Source organism: Diaphorina citri, unplaced genomic scaffold (genome assembly GCF_000475195.1).
Source record: "Diaphorina citri unplaced genomic scaffold, Diaci psyllid genome assembly version 1.1 scaffold348, whole genome shotgun sequence".
Classification (NCBI taxonomy): domain Eukaryota; kingdom Metazoa; phylum Arthropoda; class Insecta; order Hemiptera; family Psyllidae; genus Diaphorina; species Diaphorina citri.
Genome location: NW_007377783.1, coordinates 83,124 through 98,752, shown reverse-complemented (window position 1 = coordinate 98,752; position 15,629 = coordinate 83,124). Strand labels below are relative to the sequence as shown.

At 39.4% G+C, this 15,629-nt stretch overlaps 1 long non-coding RNA gene across 1 annotated transcript in view; it reads left to right on the top strand.

Moving 5' to 3' along the window:
* The first annotated feature begins 7,803 nt into the window (after window positions 1–7,803).
* Window positions 7,804–15,629, top strand: part of LOC113466865 — a 10,629-nt gene continuing 2,803 nt past the window's right edge. The window contains exon 1 of the long non-coding RNA XR_003391136.1: window positions 7,804–8,474. This is a non-coding gene — a long non-coding RNA (uncharacterized LOC113466865). The remainder of the gene's footprint in view (window positions 8,475–15,629) is intronic.

The window sequence follows — 15,629 nt, the reverse complement described above, 5'->3', positions numbered from 1 at the left end:
CTCTTTAGGCACCTCTATCCCATTGGAATTGGGGATATAATACATCATGTATTTTATTTCTGAACACCGCGTGACATGTGCTAAGTTATTTATTAGGTTATTTTGAAGTGTGCTTATGTTTATCGTACTAATATCTTAAAAATTTACGCCTACTGGTTGCTATGACAACAAGGGACACATGAGATACGTTTACGTAAGTTGGAATTTTTGAATAGGATGTAAGGATGGTAACATACTTGTAGGAATCTGGAAAGTGGGGATAAAGTCACCTAGATCCAAGAGTACAGGTTCTTTTTCTTTTGACATCTGTTCTTTGAACACCTTTTAGATTTCACTTCCTAGGTTTACCTCCTCCAACATCCAGGAGGAATTCCTGGTTCAACAACAACTAAAGAACCAGATTCTACAGATCTAAATAGAGTGCACTTAGGGCACCATTACTGAAGGTGTAATACTGTAATATAGGGCGCATTTAGGTTACCTTTACTTAAGGTGTAATAAAGGGCACACTTGAACCACCATTACTTAGGTGTAGGTAATATAGGGCGCACTTAGGCCAACATTGTAATATAGGCCGTAGTTAGGGCACATTACTGAAGTTGTAACATATGGCGCACTTGGATCATCATTACTTAAGTTGTAATATAGGGCAAACTTGGAGAATATGGTTTAGCTTGAATTTTTAATTTACTTGTTATAATTTTGTTACCCTGGATTTACATTCTCCTGTCGACTTTGCCAACTGTATGCTAGTCCATTTTGGAAAGTCCAGGGGTCTTGAAATTTATGTTGACATCCATTGTTGTTCAGTTGATCGGGCAAAAAGTTCTCTTTTTGTCTCAACGTGTGGTTTACAGTGTCATATCTAAAACCAACATAAGACTGTGTGTCCGCCCGATAATGTACATCTACTAACTCGTCCTTTTACTTCAGTATACACGATACAATCATGTTTGTATGCACAAGTGAGTACATACAGTCATACAACGTACATGTTTCTATGTACAAATACACAAGAAATACATACATGTACAAATACATAAGAAATACATAGGTGTACAAAGTAAATGTAGTTGCATTCAGACTGTTGAGATTGCACAGGCATTTCATGTGCTGACTCGAACTGAGCGGTACCGAGATTTCAGACAAGTTATCCCATAATTTATGTCTTCAGACAGAAATAACTCATTATGGGGTACAGATTTCATCCTTCTCTCATGTCTCAAATTCTCGCCTGTTCTGAGAATTGACCGCACAAAGTGTGCGTGCCGCAGTGGCGTCTGCGAGATTCTCAAAAAGGGGAAAGCTAATTCCGTACACTAAGAGCCCACTTCTTCCATCAACGCCATTTCTTTATGTAATGGCGTAGGTGTAGAGGTAAACAGCCCTGAATTTCGGCAAACACCGAGGCTTAAGTGTGGGGACAAAATAATAGCCTTAGAAGTTGGGTTAGCTTGTACGAAGAGGAAAACCAGGAACATACACAGCATGCCGATCTGCTGGTGGTCTTAGAATCCTTATACATAGAAGTCCGTCGCACATTGGATTATTGGAAGCGTAAACGCCTTTTCTTTTAGTAACGCGTAGTCGCCTGCAAAACCGCACAGATCCGCTCCAGAGTACAGACTGACAGACTCTCGATCATTTTTATAGGTTTTGTTTTGCAGACGACTAAAAGTCGCGCGTTTACGCTTCCAATGGGGGCACGGTTGCTCCAAAGCCCACTTCTTCCATCAACGCCATTTCTTAAAGTAATGGCGTAGGTGTAGAGGCAAACAGCCCTGAATTTCGGCAAACACCGAGGCTTAAGTGTGGGGACAAAACAATAGCCTTAAAAGTTGGGTTAGCTTGTACGAAGAGGAAAACCCATACACAGTATGCCGATCTGCTCGTGGTCTTAGAATCCTTATACATAGAAGTCCGTCGCACATTGGATAATTGGAATCGTAAACGCCTTTTCTTTTAGTAGAGCGTAGTCGCCTGCAAAACCGCACAGATCCGCTACAGAGTACAGACTCTCGATTATTTTTATAGGTTTTGTTTTGCAGACGACTAAAAGTCGCGCGTTTACGCTTCCAATGGGGGCACGGTTGGTCCAGTGGTAACGTGCTTCGTAGTCACCTGCAAAACCGCACAGATCCGCTACAGAGTAACAGACTCTCGATCATTTTTATAGGTTTTGTTTTGCAGACGACTAAAAGTCGCGCGTTTACGCTTCCAATGGGGGCACGGTTGGTCCATGTAGTCGCCTGCAAAACCGCACAGATCCGCTACAGAGTACAGACTCTCGATCATTTTTATAGGTTTTGTTTTGCAGACGACTAAAAGTCGCGCGTTTTCGCTTCCAATGAGGCAAGCCACCTACTTACTATTGTCGAGTTTTCGGTAAGTAAGGGGGTTTAACGAGAAAACCTCCCCTAGATTCGACATTTAGCTCCTTCAAAGTGTGTGGTTTTTAACGTGCTTGCTTGCCATGCAGAAGGTCCCGGGTTCGAATCCCACCATCGACTTTGGTAGGATAGGAGTATACTACCCTCTTTATGTCTGTACGAGTATGTCATCACTAGTCATCAGTATTTACTTTGTAGGTCAGCCTTTGATGATGGGTTTAGTGATGATGTTACAGTCGCAAAAATCCCATCGAGTCAGGCTTCCGGTGCAAAAAGACCAAGACGATTTTTTGGTAGTCCAAAATCTGATCAGAAGAAACAGCTCCTTCGAATTTCGACATTTCAATATTTTCATTGTAATTTCACAGTCCAATGAAGAGTAGCCAATTATAAGGTCCCCTTCGCCTAGCAGAATATCTTCATGTGCCAGGAATGCGCCTTGGTACATTTTTTAGAAATCTTTGGCAACAGTAAAACTTACAACAAGAAACTCAACAAAAAGGAGTCCCCTTCGCCTAGCAGGATATCTTCATGTGCCAGGAATGCGCCTTGGTATATTTTTTAGAAATCTTTGGCAACAGTAAAACTTACAACAAGAAACTCAACAAAAATAGAACAATAAGCTCATAGTATCTCGTAGTGTTTGCTCATAAGTCCTCGTAGTGTTTGAAATAACAATGGACATGCTACTCTCAGAATATAGAACAATTGCGCTTACTTGGGTGATGTTTCAAAGTCAAAGAGCAGGAAAAATAAGGTCTATTGGATTTTTCCTTTTCCTTCTACGACTTCTAGATCCCGAGATAAATCGATTATAAAAACACCGGTAAATCTTGAACTCTGACGTCACCGCATACGGTCGCGTACACGATGACGTCACATCAAATGTTTTAATGTTCCTAGCAAAGCTCCCTTGCAGGCAGCACAATAATGTGTTTGTGCGCATACGTTTCTGCGCATTTCTATCTGCTCCTCCGCTAGCGTTCTTGCATAATGGCGCTACCTAGCGAGGCAACTGCCTAAAGTCTGACGTCACATATCTTTGAACTCTTTCATTAGAACGGAAAATGAAAATTGAATTTTCGACCTTTTACAGTTATTTCTTCGGTATCTTTGATCTCTTTCATTAGAACGGAAAATGAAAATTGAATTTTCGATCTTTTACAGTTATTTCTTCGGAGTTTTGATCTCAGATTTGAATTTTTCACAGCTTTTTACATAGGAATCGACCATTTCTTGATAATTTTTACCCATTTGCAACTGCTCCATTGCCTCACAAATCTCACAATAAGGTAAGTTAGGGCAAGTTGCCCAACGTGTTATTAGATATCGATAAATCAGTATTGCTACAAAGTAAACAAGCTGCCGGCAATTTGTTCTTGCATACTGGCAACTACCTGAAGTCTGACGTCACATATCTTTGAACTCTTTCATTAGAACGGAAAATGAAAATTGAATTTTCGACCTTTTACAGTTATTTCTTCGGAGTTTTGACCTCAGATTTGAATTTTTCACAGCTTTTTACATAGGAATCGACCATTTCTTGATAATTTTTACCCATTTGCAACTGCTCCATCAGGATGAGACGGCAGGATAAAATTGTATTTTTTCGCCGTAAAGTACGCCTTACGATAAGTAAGTAGGGACCTTTTCGGTACTTCTGATGGAATTGGGGCAGTTATTATTGTTAGTTTAATAGGTTTGATAGACGGAACTGTAACAACGGAGCTCTTATCGTCCCGAAATCGAAGAGCTAAAGAAGACAGAATAGGAAAAAACAAACATTCCGAAAACGAACGTTATCTGTTTAGGATAAAGTTCGCCCCGGGCAGGAATCGAACCCGCGACCCAGCACTTACACCTCAGATTTGAATTTTTCACAGCTTTTTACATAGGAATCGACCATTTCTTGATAATTTTTACCCATTTGCAACTGCTCCATTGCCTCACAAATCTCACAATAAGGTAAGTTAGGGCAAGTTGCCCAACGTGTTATTAGATATCGATAAATCAGTATTGCTACAAAGTAAACAAGCTGCCGGCAATTCTTTCCCAATCAACTAGGTAATTATCTATTAGTTCAGTAATTATGTAGATACCTAATGCTTTGAATCCACCTCTAATGTTATTGTTATTGAGTCCCATAACTTCTGATGGACTGATATCTCTTCAGTTTTATGTGGGCATTTCACATCTGCTGATTGCTGATATGAAGTCAGGAATGGATTTAGCTCCTTCAAAGTGGAACTGAAGTGTTTGGTCTTGTCGGTCTGATTTATCGGTAGAGAATCATCAGGTCTGTCCTTTTTGAATCTCAACATTTATATTCTTAAAAATGTCGGAAAGTCTCCAAACCAAAAATCTATAGTCATATTATCCACCAAATGTTTCACGGACGTTTGGTCTTGTCGGTCTGATTTATCGGTAGAGATTCACCGGGTCTGTCCTTTTTGAATCTCAACATTTATATTCTTAAAAATGTCGGAAAGTCTCCAAACCAAAAATCTATAGCCATATTATCCACCAAATGTTTCACGGACACTTCTTTGGTAATTATCAGATATAAGCATTTATGTTGAAATGGTCGAACTTTAGCTCTCTGTCCCTAAGTATTCTAATATCCTTTTTGGAAGCGTGTGTCTCCAAACTCGCGATAACACTGCTGAAATTGCTGAAACTGAAACAGTCCCTGATGGCCCATTATTACAAATTACAATACATCGCCACCTCCATTATAGTTATAGGTATAGCTACTAATGTAGACATTTCACGGACACTTCTTTGGTAATTATCATATATGAGCATTTATGTTGAAATGGTCGAACTTTAGCTCTCTGTCCCTAAGTGTTCTAATATCCTTTTTGGAAGCGTGTGTCTCCAAGCTCGCGGTTCACGGACACTTCTTTGGTAATTATCAGATATGATCATTTATGTTGAAATGGTCGAACTTTAGCTCTCTGTCCCTAAGTGTTCTAATATCCTTTTTGGAAGCGTGTGTCTCCAAGCTCGCGATAACACTGCTGAAGTTGCTGAAACAGTCCCTGATGGCCCATTATTACAAATTACAATACATCGCCACCTCCATTATAGGTATAGCTACTAATGTAGACAAACATATCGACACCATCGTCATCATCATTAGTGAAGGGAATGTCAAACCTAATTGACAGGTTTGTGGTGTGGCTCCGAGTGGGTGGTATTTTACACGTTTTGTACGAAAACTGTTAAGTTGTTAACTTTAGTTCCTAAAATACCACTCAATAACTCAATTTTGGAATGTCAAATCTAATTGACAGGTTTGTGGTGTGGCTCTGAGTGGGTGGTATTTTACACGCTTTGTACGAAAACTGTTAAGTTGTTAACTTTAGTTCCTAAAATACCACTCAATAACTCAATTTGAACAGGTCAGGAAAGACTTTGTTTATAGACAAACATATCGACACCATCGTCATCATCATTAGTGAAGGGAATGTCAAATCTAATTGACAGGTTTGTGGTGTGGCTCTGAGTGGGTGGTATTTTACACGCTTTGTACGAAAACTGTTAAGTTGTTAACTTTAGTTCCTAAAATACCACTCAATAACTCAATTTGAACAGGTCAGGAAAGACTTTGTTTCACCTTCGTTTCATATTTCACCTAGACCGCCTAGGGCAATCTCTACCATTTAAACCCGGCGAACCTAATGAAATATGGAAGATCTTGTTTAGACTGCTGAAGTAAAGGGACTTTTCCGTCCTATCCGAGCAAGACAAACAAGGTATATTCTATTCTATTTAGTTACCAATGATCACCGGTATTATGTACATACTCCTTCAGAGGCCCTCTTGGTCAATGGACGCTCCCAATTTTAGGCAGATCTTTTAAGATCCGTTAATTGCCCCGGGTATATAGCAGATACAAAAAGACATCTTTTCTTTATTCTGCTATCGCCATTTGGCGAAAGCTAAAGCCGCTACAACAACAACAACAACAACCGGCGTTATGTACATACTCCTTCAGAGGCCCTCTTGGTCAATGGACGCTCCCAATTTTAGGCAGATCTTTTAAGATCCGTTAATTGCCCCGGGTCTGCGGCGCGGCGGTGGGATCTGCGCCAATTCCTATGATGTTTACTTGAATATGAAGTCAAGTGTTAGTTGCCTGTTTATTGTGTTGATGAGTTCATGTTTATTAATATCAAGTCGAGAGTTTTGTCTGTATATTCCTCCGCTCTCAGATAAACTCTCATTCCAGGATTATTCAGGAAGAGAGATGCGTCATTAATATTTTTCACATCCGTCTCGTGTTTTTGTCTCCGGCTGTGTGTTATGAGTTCATGTTTATTAATATAAAGTCGAGAGTTTTGTCTGTATATTCCTTCGGTGTCAGATAAACTCTCATTCCAGGATTATTCAGGAAGAGAGATGCGTCATTAATATTTTTCACATCCGTCTCGTGTTTTTGTCTCCGGGGGAATTTAAATTTAAATCAGCGAAAATACGTCTGTGCGAATACATATTCATGTGTTTTTATCACAGATGTATAACATGATTATGTATATTTATAACAGTTGTTATACTTGGGTGTTATTAACATGTGTCTTGTTTTCGTCTCAGCGTGTCGTCTCATTAGTCATGTGTTACCTCAACGTGTCTAAAATTATCTGTGGATATAGCATTTGTTCAATGAAGTTATGTACCCACCTGATATTACAGTAATTAATATAAAATATTTAAAACAAAAAATATGGTTTAGCTTGAATTTTTAATTTACTTGTTATAATTTTGTTACCTTGGATTTACATTCTCCTGTCGACTTTGCCAACTGTATGCTAGTCCATTTTGGAAAGTCCAGGGGTCTTCAATTTTATGTTGACATCCATTTTGCTTCAGTTTATCGGGCAAAAAGTTCTCTTTTTGTCTCAACGTGTGGTTTACAGTGTCATATCTAAAACCAACATAAGACTGTGTGTCCGCCCGATAATGTACATCTACTAACTCGTCCTTTTACTTCAGTATACAATCATGTTTGTATGCACAAGTGAGTACATACAGTCAAACAATGTACATGTTTGTATGTACAAATATATAAGAAATACATAGGTGTACAAAGTAAATGTAGTTGCATTCGCTGTTGCATTCTGCAAGTTGCATTCAGACTGTTGAGATTGCACAGGCATTTCATGTGGTGACTCAAACTGAGCGGTACCGAGATTTCAGACAAGTTATCCCATAATTTATGTCTTCAGACAGAAATAACTCATTATGGGGTACAGATTTCTTCCTTCTCTCATGTCTCAAATTCTCGCCTGTTCTGAGAATTGACCGCACAAAGTGTGCGTGCCGCAGTGGCGTCTGCGAGATTCTCAACCGAAGCCAGGGTCGGCCCCTAATATATGTATATTTTTTTCACTTTTGAGAAAGGGCCCTTTGTCCACTGTTGGATTTGGCCCTAGGCCTCGGTTAGGCTTTGCCCGGCCCTGGTTATGTGCAATCCTTATCTGTCTTCTCCCAAGATGGATTGTTTAACGGACCTATAGTTGACAAAGGCCTCTTCTTTATTCCTCTGCCGTTTTCTTTACATCCAGTTGACAGCAAATAATTTGACTCGAATGGTCTTATTTTCGTTACCTGTTGTAAAAGATTGCACACGTTCTTTCATATAGCACCGCTGAGTTTTTCAATTTAATTTTGTTGTTCAAATTTACAGGTGTATGTGGTACAAATCTTATAGTAAAACTAAATCTAAATATCTATAGTAAGATCTCTATCACTAAAATAAATCCAAGTGTCTATAATTAAAATCTGTGTATGTATAACAAATCCAAGTTTTGTATTTGTTTGTATTTTTATACCCAAGTATTTTATGTTAAAGAAGTTTAATAAATAAGTAATAGTTAAATAAATAATGTTAATTGTATTTTTTGAATATTAGCATTGAATAAAATAAGCAAACAAGATTCTTTCTATCACAAACAGGACATAAAATTAATATGTATTATGAATTTATGACGATTAAAATAATTTCACTTTGTTCCTGTGTCAAAGCAAATTGTGCATTGTGAATTATGTAACACATAGATTTCTTTTCTTATTGAATCAGAGGTAAGTTTCTTCTTCCTCTTCTTCTTCTTCTTCCTCCTCTTCTTCACCTTTCTCTCCCCTTTCCCCAATCACTTTGTCTATCATTAATTTCATCATTACCTTGTTGTACTGTCCTTTTAACTTTTCTTTCCTTTTTTATTAACTTTTAATTTTTAAAATATAAATTTTAAAAGACAATAAAATTGAGATTCGACATTCAACTAAAGAAAGTGTGGTGAGCTTTCGGGAATACTCAGCTTCCCATCATCAGACCAAGATCGCGAGAGAGGTGTTGACTCTACGAGCGCTGGAGTTGAGTTTTTAGTCCGTCCTTCCTTTATTATTACAATAGTAATAAAAAAGGTATAAGGGACGAACTATTGTATTCGCTTCGGTGTCTGTCCGACAAGAATGCAGTGGCGTAGCGTGTATGTATGGCGTGTATGGCGGCCATACAACTCAAAAGTTTACTCTAATGCCCATAAATATTAATGGCATGTACCTACTGTGATGGGACTTGGTAGACCTATGCATGAGCCCTACAAAGCCCTACACTTGAATTTAGACCACGCTACGCCACTGTATCCAAGGGATGGAAGAAGAAGCCGAGGTCACCCAGCTATGAGATGGCAAGACATGAGCCCAACACGCCCTACACTTGAATTTAGACCACGCTACGCCACTGTATCCAAGGGATGGAAGAAGAAGCCGAGGTCACCCAGCTATGAGATGGCAAGATAATGTTAAGAAGACACAAGGAATACTATGGACACATGTCGCACAAGACAGGAAACAATGGAAGAGAATGGGAGAGTCGGCTCTTGCTCTGGATGGGGATTGAACGGGCTAATGATGATGATGGCAGTGAAAAAGAAGCAAAAGATAGGTGATGAGTGCCAAATTACTTATTGAACAAGGTTATTAAAAAAAAAGCATCCAGCTAAAAAGCCATTTTGTATTTGGTTTGTCTGTTTACTAATTTCGTGATCAGCTCTCAAATGATTAGACAAATTTTGAGGAATAACCAAACTCCATTACCGAAGGCCAACGCAGGTTAACCACTACACAAAATATTCAGTGTAAAAACTTGTTGAATAGTTTCTGAGCTAATTGAGCTTTTTGAAACTTTTGAGGCTCAATTCCTATTTTATCTTTGGCACGAATGCCAATTTCTAAATTGCTAATCGATTTTTAATTAATCTAACGTCTTGATTTGTAGTTGTACATTTCTTTTCTTTAATTAAACTGAACAACGTCAACTAAGAACATTGTCAACTAATTCCATGTCAACAAAAGAACTCTAACAATTCCCTCAGTCTGGCAGTAGACGAGACATATTTTTGATATTTATTATTATTTCTGATATTTCATTGTTTTTTCAACAAAACTGTCACCTCGTAAATTGACGTGTTAAGTAGTTTTATTCTGGGCCCTCGTTTCTCGTTCATTAGAGATAATATTCCCTTCTTTCCCCTTACATTAGGGAGTTCTATAACAAGGGTCCCCACTCACCCCCTCTCTTCCCCTAAATAGGGATAATACATCATGACGTACTTCTGTGTTCCAGCGGTGTGCAAACATTTGAGGAGCGACCCCCTTAAATGAGGGAGAAATAACTGGTCGGTCTGTCTGTCTGTCTGTCTGTCTGTCTGTCTGTCTCCATAGAAGGATTTATCCAAACCTGGTCGACCTATATATCAAATTAAAGGTCTTTTTACCAGGATCACGAAAATGGTGGTCAGTCTGTCACTCTGTCAGTCTGTCCCCATAGAAGGACTTATCCAAACCTGGTCGACCTATATATCAAATTAAAGGTCTTTTTACCAGGATCACGAAAATGGTGGTGCAAATTTTGCAAATTTGCACGAAAATGCAAATTTTGTCCAGAAAACCATAAAGCCAAAAAAAACTGGTTTTTGGGGGATTTTTTTCACACTTTCTCACACAAATGAGCTCTGATCTCGAAATTTGTCGCGACGACCTATGAACTCAAAGCGATGGTTCATTTAATATTATTATGTTAAGGCGGTCTCTTCCTGATCCCTGATGTGCCGCGTCCATTTTAGTTTAGGACTATTGCACTGTTCATTTTGCACCACTGGTTCATTTTGCATTGCACCACAGGTTCATTTAATACCTGTAGGTATAAAATTAGAAATCACTCGGAAAAAAGGGCGCCTACGGAGCTCCCAAGGTCCGATCGAGCCCAAAATCTAAGGCCAGCCACTCACTATCAGGTAGACCTGACAGGCGGACCTGTTCAGCCGTACCTGTCAGGTCCACCTGGAAGTGAGTGGCCGGCCTTGGACATTTTTAGATCCGGGACTCGACCCCCCCTGATTTTGGCTCACGACCCTTTTTAGGCACCTCTGTCCCATTGGAATTGGAAATACATCATGTATTTTATTTCTGAACTCCACGTGACATGTGCTAAGTTATTTATTAGTTTGTTTTGAAGTGTGCTTATCGTATTTCATTTAATATCTCAATATACGCCTTCTGGTTGCTATGACAACAAGGGACACAGGAGATACGTTTACGTAAGTTTGAATTTTTGAATAGGATGTAAGGATGGTAACATACTTGTAGGAATCTGGAAATTGGGGATAAAGTCACCTAGGTCCAAGAGTACAGGTTCTTTTTCTTTTGACATCTGTTCTTTGAACACCTTTTAGATTTCACTTCCTAGGTTTACCTCCTCCAACATCCATTGCTATGACAACAAGGGACACATGAGATACATTTACGTAAGTTTGAATTTTTGAATGGGATGTAAGGATACTTGTAGGAATCTGGAAATTGGGGATAAAGTCACCGAGATCCAAGAGTACAGGTTCTCTTTCTTTTGACATCTGTTCTTTGAACACCTTTTAGATTTCACTTCCTAGGTTTACCTCCTCCAACATCCAAAGCAATATTTTTTACAACTATTCCATTTAGTCAAACTTGCCATTTTTTTAAAAAAAAATCGGAAATGGCTACTTTCTAAAGACCATTCTCAATACTCTCCTCCTAAACAAACACAATGAAATCGAAAGTTTTGAATCGCCCTTCAATAAGTCAAGAACCTACGCAATTCCCTAACCACAGCCACACCTCCGGGCTTTCAATACTTATGTTGACACATAATGAGTTCTCTCGACCAGAAAACATGTCACATTTGCATAAATTAAAAAAAAAACCAAGAACCAAACAATAAATTGAAAAGTTTTATTTCAGAAGGGCCATTTTTTTTTTAGAGGTTTGATAGAGGGCACTGTCACTACTGAGGTTTTATCGTCCCGAATTAGAGAAAAGAACAATAGGATAGGAGAAAGTCGGCCTTTTTGAGAACAAACCTTATCTGTTTAGAATACAGTTCGTTTCGGGTGGGAACCTAGCGCTTACAAGGTAGGAGAGCACTTTCTTTCAAGCTAATTAGGCTAGGTAAAGTTTGTGATTTCCACTTAAAAATGGAAAGTAATATGAGGAGGAATCTAGAAAAACTCGTGTATCTTGATGACATGAATAATGGAGATATCAACATGATTCTTTCTGGGGCTGATTCTCAACAACATTCCACAAGAGCCAAGTCATTTTATCTGAAAAGAGCCCAGGGGAGGTTAGGTCTTCTTACAAAGAAGCTATCAATTGTTGGAAATTCTAATGTGTAGGTACCCATTTTCCCTAAAAAGGGCCCAAGGAAGGTTAGGGCCCTTTTTGCAAAGAAGATATCAATTGTTGTAAATTCTAATGTGTACTTTCAGATGAAAGACGTAGAAAGTGTTTAACACACCTGGTCTTGAGGGACACTTTTGACTCCACCAGTGTGACTCACACCTACATTTATATACAGGGTGTCCACAAAGTAGTGTGCTCCCCCCGAGACCCCCTAGTTTGGGCTGTGGAAACGATCATAAACCTTGGAGTTTGTTCCCTCCGACCACCCTCGTTGGGCGTTTGAAAGGGGTCGAATACCCGGCAATTGGCACCTACTCGTACGTGTGGTAATCCAGTATTGGACTTCTTGTACGGTCCCCCTTTGTGTTGCGGAACCACTGTCGCATTACTTCAAGGAAGATTCTTTCACATACAGGCCTATCCGGGAACTGGAAAAGTTTGGTCAGGAAATGCGAATTCTGACCGGGAGCCAAGTGTTTGTTCAGATAAATTCCCGGTCGGGATTCGAACCCGGTATGTACCTCCGTGTCGAGAATCACTGCTCCATTAAGATACATATACAGATGTGGGGCTGAACAGTTTTGTTTAAACACCCTGTATACAACCTCTCTCCAATGTTTCCCTTATATTTCTGGCTCCCGTATGTTTCTTATCACCTCACACAATACCAAATCACTTGTTATTTATACAAGTACAATTATTTGGTTGTTTACTCGTACTACAGGTGGATAGGTTACAGTTGGGCACTGAGATTGTAATAAACAGAATACAACTAGGGTGTCCACAAAGTAGTGTGCCCCCCCCCAAGACCCCCTAGTTTGGGCTGTGGAAACGATCATAAACCTTGGAACTTGTTCCCTCCGACCACCATCGTTGGCGTTTGAAAGGGGTCGAATCCCTGGCAATTGGCACCTACTTGTACGTGTGGTAATCCAGCATTGGATTTCTTGTACGGTCCCCCTGTGTTGCAGAACCACTGTCGCATTACTTCAAGGAAGATTCTTTTACATACAGGCCTATCCGGGAACTGAAAATAAAACCTCTAAGGAATATGGGACAAATATTTTGGTCCGGAAATCCGAATTCTGACCGGGAGCCAAGTGTTTGTTCAGAAAAATTCCCGGTCGGGATTCGAACCCGGTATGTACCTCCGTGTCGAGAATCACTGCTTTACTAAGATGCATATACAGATGTGGGGCTGAACAGTTTTGTTCAAACACCCTGTATACAACCTGTCTCCAATGTTTCCCGTATATTTCTGGCTCCCGTATGTTTCTTATCACCTCACACAATCCCAAATCACTTGTTGATATTTGTACAAGTACCATTATTTGCTTGTTTACTTGTACTACAGGTGGATAGATTACAGTTGGGCACTGAGATTGTAATAGAATACAACTGTACTGAAAACAATAAGTTGGTTGAATCTGTGACCATAAGATGTGTCCAAACATAGTCGACGACCCGTCGATCGACGTTGAACGATGGTCGATCGACGTTGAACGATGGTTGTACGGGATGGCCATGCTACGACACAGGCCACAAGCGTCTAATGTAGCAGTTGTTCCATTGCTACGAAATAAAAACGGGCGGTGGAACACTTTTTAAAAAAAAAAAAAAAAAAAAAAAAAAAAAAAATGAGGCAAGCCACCTACTTACTATTGTCGGGTTTTCGGTAAGTAAGGGGGTTTAACGAGAAAACCTCCCCTAGATTCGACGGAGTATCCGCCACTGGCGTGTGGTTTTTGCAATGCACGGCAGTGTTTAAATGAGGCATGGAAAGTATCGGGTTGCATTTTGACATGCTGACATGCATGGTGTTTAGTTTGTGACATGCATAGAGTTTAAAGGTGCGTACACATCGCAGAGTTAATGTCACAAATTATTCGTTGAAACTTAACGTGCTATTGCTGGTTGAGGATATCTGTACGTACCAACGTGCTATTGCTGGTTGAGGATATCTGTACGTACCAACGTGCTATTGCTGGTTGAGGATATCTGTACGTACCAACGTGCTATTGCTGGTTGAGAATATCTGTACGTACCAACGTGCTATTGCTGGTTGAAGATATCTGTACGTACCTTCAGGTTTGCGAGAGAAAAAAGTGCCAAGGTGTGATGCTGAATTGCTGATGGTAGATCGACGAGGTGAGTCTATGTTGTCGAAGCAGGGTCCGGTTCAGTCGACGCGACGGCAATCCATCAACGGCGTCGACTAAATGTGAAAACAGCTTAACAACGGAGGTCTTACTGTCCCAAAATTGAGAGAAGGGGAGATTTGGAAAGGAAACCTTTTCTTTTGTCGATCCATAATGATTCTATTGGCCAACTAGGCCTTGTGTTAGAATCGGCTGAACCGAGTTGGTTTATGGCCTTCATTTTCCGTAAACTCTTTGTAACTTTTCTATACCTCTTATTTCCTATGTATCGTTAGTGAGTTATCCTTGACTTCTTGGTTTACTTTGATCTTCGTTAGATCATTGTGTTACTTTTCAATACTTCATCGGTAAATATTGACTCTAATAAAGCATCGGTTTTTACGATAGACTATCTTAGCATGGGGTCTATTGTCCCGTCGCTTTATTAGTACTTACGCTACGCTATGGTTCATATTGCGTACCTATTATGTGGAGCACACAGCCCGAAGATCCCTTTGTACCTTAGAAACTCCTTACAGGTAATTCACAGGTTCCATGGAGCCCCCAAGAGGTCCTCTAGATTGAGAGCTACTGGGCATGTTTCTATTTAGTTACAGATAAGAGAAGACATTGATGACCGCCCAAGCGTCCATCATATTTGTCCTACATTTCAGTTTCCATTGGCAGCCGATTCTCCGTTATGTTTTGTGTTTTTATTTAAAAATATGTATGTATTTTTTAGACATAGTTTCTATGTATTTAGAAATATTTATTATATGGACGTATTTTCTTATGTATTGTTTAGACATATTTTCTATGTACTACTTTTATTATGTATTTGGAAATATTTTAATATTTTGTACTGCATTCTTCACACATAAGACATAACACTAACTTCTTCTTCTTCTTCTTCTTCTTCTTCTTCTTCTTCTTCTTTTATTCGCGGGTCTTCTTGGCTGAACATAAGTATGTTCGGAGTTCAAGATGTTTGAGGCATGAAAACGACAACTACTACTACCTAGTGCTTACTGCAAACAGTAGTACAGTGAGCTACGTAACTGTAGAATCGAACCCAGGACCTCTGGTGTACAAGTTTACACCCACTCGACGGAGGTGGCTAATATAGATTCTTACACAAGGAAAAGATCCATCACGTTGAAAATAAAAACACTCATTATTTACTTCAAGTGAAACTCCAACGCCTCACGTATGGAAAATCCCAGCTAGGTTCAGAGGTTAAGGCAGATGAGATAATTTAAGGATTCCTTAAGTCAAAACGAGGAGGTAGCTAGGTGCTGCAGATGTTGAATAGCTGAACAATAAAGAAATTAAAAAAAAAAAAAAAAAAAAAAAAAAAAAATTAAAAAACAAAGGGCCA